This window comes from Hevea brasiliensis, chromosome 16, assembly GCF_030052815.1.
Source record: "Hevea brasiliensis isolate MT/VB/25A 57/8 chromosome 16, ASM3005281v1, whole genome shotgun sequence".
NCBI classification, from domain to species: Eukaryota; Viridiplantae; Streptophyta; class Magnoliopsida; order Malpighiales; family Euphorbiaceae; genus Hevea; species Hevea brasiliensis.
In genome coordinates, this window is record NC_079508.1 from 62,168,691 (window position 1) to 62,172,792 (window position 4,102).

General features: G+C 37.0%; 1 non-coding gene across 1 annotated transcript; it reads left to right on the plus strand.

Annotated features, from left to right (window-relative positions):
- Nucleotides 1-3,735: 3,735 nt before the first annotated feature.
- Nucleotides 3,736-3,842, plus strand: LOC131175054 (small nucleolar RNA R71). The gene has a single exon (XR_009145214.1). It is a non-coding gene; the product is annotated as a small nucleolar RNA R71 (small nucleolar RNA).
- Nucleotides 3,843-4,102: the final 260 nt, after the last annotated feature.

Below are 4,102 nucleotides of genomic sequence, written 5' to 3' on the forward strand. Positions count from 1 at the left end.
TCTAATCAACCCATCTCCACATCTCTTGAACAAAAATGGCTCTTCCCAATCATAATCCTTCACATTAAAAAGAAATTTTTTCTTTTGCTGCCATGTTAGGTCAGGTGGAAGGATTCCACACACTAGATAGTTCACAAAATCTGCATACCAAGGGATTTTTGCATTCATGATTACTAACAGTTGCTCATCGGGGAAATAATCATCTATTGGGGGTTCTTTTCCCAAATTATCTCCTTGTTCTTGCCTCAATCTAGACAGATGATCTGCTACTACATTTTCTACTCCTTTCTTGTCTTTAATTTCCAAGTCAAATTCTTGAAGGAGTAGCACCCACCTTATCAATCTAGGTTTAGCCTCTTTTTTCTGAAGGAGATACTTGATAGCTGCATGATCCATGTACACTATTACCTTTGACCCCACAAGATAGGACCTGAATTTATCTACTGCAAATACCACTGTAAAAAATTCTTTCTCTGTAGTAGAGTAATTTATTTGAGCATCATCTAAGGTCCTACTTGCATAGTATATTGCATACACCTTCTTATCTCTCCTTTGTCCCAAAACAGCCCCAATGGCATAATCACTAGCATCGCACATTAACTTAAAAGGTAATGACCAATCGAGTGGCTGCATAATAGGAGCAGATATCAAAGCTTCTTTTATCCTGCAAAAAGCATTCATACAATTAGTATCAAAATGGAATTCCACATCTTTACTCAATAAATTGGTAAGAGGTTTAGAAATTTTAGAGAAATCCTTGATGAATCTCCTGTAAAATCTAGCATGCCCCAAGAAACTCCTCACTCCCTTCACGAATGTTGGGGGTGGCATTTTCTCAATAATTTCTACCTTTGCTTTATCCACCTCAATACCCCTGTTTGACACAAGATGTCCCAAAACAATTCCTTCTTGTACCATAAAATGGCACTTTTCCCAATTCAAAACTAAATTGAACTCTTCACATCTCTGCAAAACCTTAGACAAGTTAGATAAGCATTCATCAAAAGATTTACCATACACAGAAAAATCATCCATGAACACTTCCATAATACCCTCAATCATGTCAGAAAATATGGATATCATACATCTTTGAAATGTAGCAAGGGCATTACATAGTCCAAATGGCATCCTTCGATATGCAAAGGTACCATAAGGACATGTGAAGGTAGTTTTATCCTGATCATCTGGGTGAATAGGGATCTGAAAGAACCCTGAATAGCCATCCAAATAGCAAAAATAAAAATGATGAGCTAGTCTCTCAAGCATTTGATCTATAAATGGTAATGGAAAATGGTCCTTTCTAGTTGCATTATTCAATTTCCTATAGTCTATACACATTCTCCATCGATTCTGATCCTTGTAGGTATTAGTTCATCATTTTCATTTTTCACTACTGTGATGCCCCCTTTCTTAGGTACAACATGAACTGGACTTAACCAATTGCTGTCAGAAACAGGGTAAATGATACCTGCATCAAGCAATTTCAAGATTTCCTTTTTCACAACCTCTTTCATATTTGGATTCAATCCCCTTTGTGATTCTCGAGAGGCTTTATGATTAGTTTCCAACAAAATTCTATGCATGCACACAGAAGGATGTATTCCTTTAATATCATCAATGGTATAACCAATTATCCTTCTATGCTTTCTAAGAACTCTTAACAATTTTTCAACCTCACAATCAGTCAATTTAGCACTAACAATTATAGGATATGTAGAATTTTTACCTAGAAAAACATACCTGAGATTTGGTGGAAGAGGTTTCAACTCTACCTTAGGTGCTCCACTTTTTTCAAGCTTTGATGATGAAGTTGTTTCTTGCTTCAAGTCCCCAATCTTTTCAATATCAGCCATAGGCAAAGGTGGATTTCCTTCCAAAATTGTAGCATATTCTGCAGCTTCTTCAATCTCGTCCTCTTTTTTGATGTTATGAACCAAACAAGCTTCAAAGGGATCTTTAGGATGTTGCCTTTTAAGCACTTCTCTGACCTCTTCATCTATCACATCAATTCTCAAGCATGAATTTGAATCATCTTTCTTTTTTATTGCTTGAAACAAATTAAATTCAACTTTCTCTTCCCCAACTTCTAATGTAAGCCTCCCATTTTTTACATTAATCACAGCTCCAGCAGTAGCAAGGAAAGGTCTACCAAGAATAATAGGAATGTGTACATCCTCCTCCATCTCCAATACCACAAAATCCACTGGTATAAAAAATTTTCCAACTTTCAGAGGAACATTCTCAATTACCCCAATTGGAAATTTAATAGACCTATCTGCTAACTGTAGTGATATGGTAGTAGGCTTCATTTCTCCAATCTTCACTTTCTCATAGATAGACAATGGCATCAGACTAACACTGGCTCCAAGATCACATAAAGCCTTATCTATACTGATATCCCCAATGTGACATGGTATGGAAAAACTTTCAGGATCTTTCAGTTTGGGTGGAAGCTTATTTTGCAAAATAGCACTGCTTTCTTCCGTAAGAGCTACAGTCTCAAATTCCTCCAATTTCTTCTTGTTAGATAAAATCTCCTTCAAAAATTTAGCATATGAAGGCATTTGTGCTAAAGCATCAGTGAAAGGAATAGTCACATGCAAAGACTTCAATACCTCCAAAAACTTCCCAAATTGTTTATCCAATTTCGCTTTTTGGAACCTTTATGGGAATGGTAAAGGTGGCATGTAGGCTTTAGGTGCAACATATTTTGGTTCTTCCTCTTTGCTTTCCCTCTCCTTACTTCCTTTTTCTTCCACTGAATTTTCTTTCTCAGCTCCAATTCTAACTTCAGCTTCAGTTTGTTCATCTCCTTCTCTGTTTTTCTCTTCTTCAATTTTCTCTTCAATCTTTTTATCTCCATTCTCCAATATTTTTTCACTCCTTAATGTAATAGCCTTGCAATGCTCCCTTGAATTTTCTGGCTGGCTAGGGAGCTTCCCAAATGCTTTGTTACTTGAAGAACTAACTTGTTGAGCTATTTGATTCTCTAACATCTTATTGTGTGTTGCCATTTGATCCACTTTAGATGCTAATTGAGAAATCATTTCTTGTTGACTTTGATGGCTCACAAGTAGAGTTTCAATCATAGCTTCTAACCTAGCTGTCTTGTCTGGTTGTGCTTGTTGTGGTAGAGGTGGAGCAGGTGCATTTTGAGGTTTAGAAATTCTAGGAGGAGGACCTCTATTCTACTGAAAATTCTGATATTGTTGATATCCAGAAGGTTGCTGAAAATTCTGATTTTGCCCCTGTCTACCTCCCCAAGAGAAATTTGGGTGGTTTCTCCATGCTGGATCATAAGTTGCAGAAAATGAGTTACCACCTGGTCTTTGATTGTAGTTCCCCACATAATCCACTTGCTCACTTGAAAAATCTTGATTAAGTGCAGAAAAATCTGCTGCACAATTGACATTTGTAGCTCCAACTTCTACTGAATTACTAGAACCTCCGGCTGAAGAATCTACTTTCATGTTTAGCTTGTCCATCTTCCTTGTCAAAGCATCAAACTTAGCATTAATCATATTCATGGCATCAAGCTCAAACATACCAGCTGGTTTCTTGATCTCATTCCTCTCACAACTCTATTGGTAGTTGTTATAAGCAATTTTATCAAGAGCAGAAAAAGCTTTATCTTCATATTTCTCCATAAGATCACCTCCAGAAGATGCATCAATTGTATTTCTAATAGCTGGTGAAACTCCATTGTAAAAATGTTGAACAAGCATCCACTTAGGAATCCCATGATGTGGACATCTCCTTTGCAAATCCTTGTACCTCTCCCATGCTTCATACAAGCTCTCATCATCTCTAGGTTTGAAAGAAGTCAGCTTATTTCTTAGCTTAGCTGTCTTGCTTGGTGGAAAATATTGAGCTAAAAATGCTTGAGAAAGTTCATCCCATGTTGTCATAGAACCCGGTGGCAAAGAATGTAACCATTCTCTAGCTCGGTCCTTCAGAGAAAAAGGAAATAATCTGAGTCGAATTGCATCATCAGAAACTCCATTTATCTTCAACATATCACTGATCTCAAGAAAGTGTGCTAGATGCACATGTGGACTTTCACTTGGATTTCCTCCAAATTGTGCTTGTTGTACCATTTGAC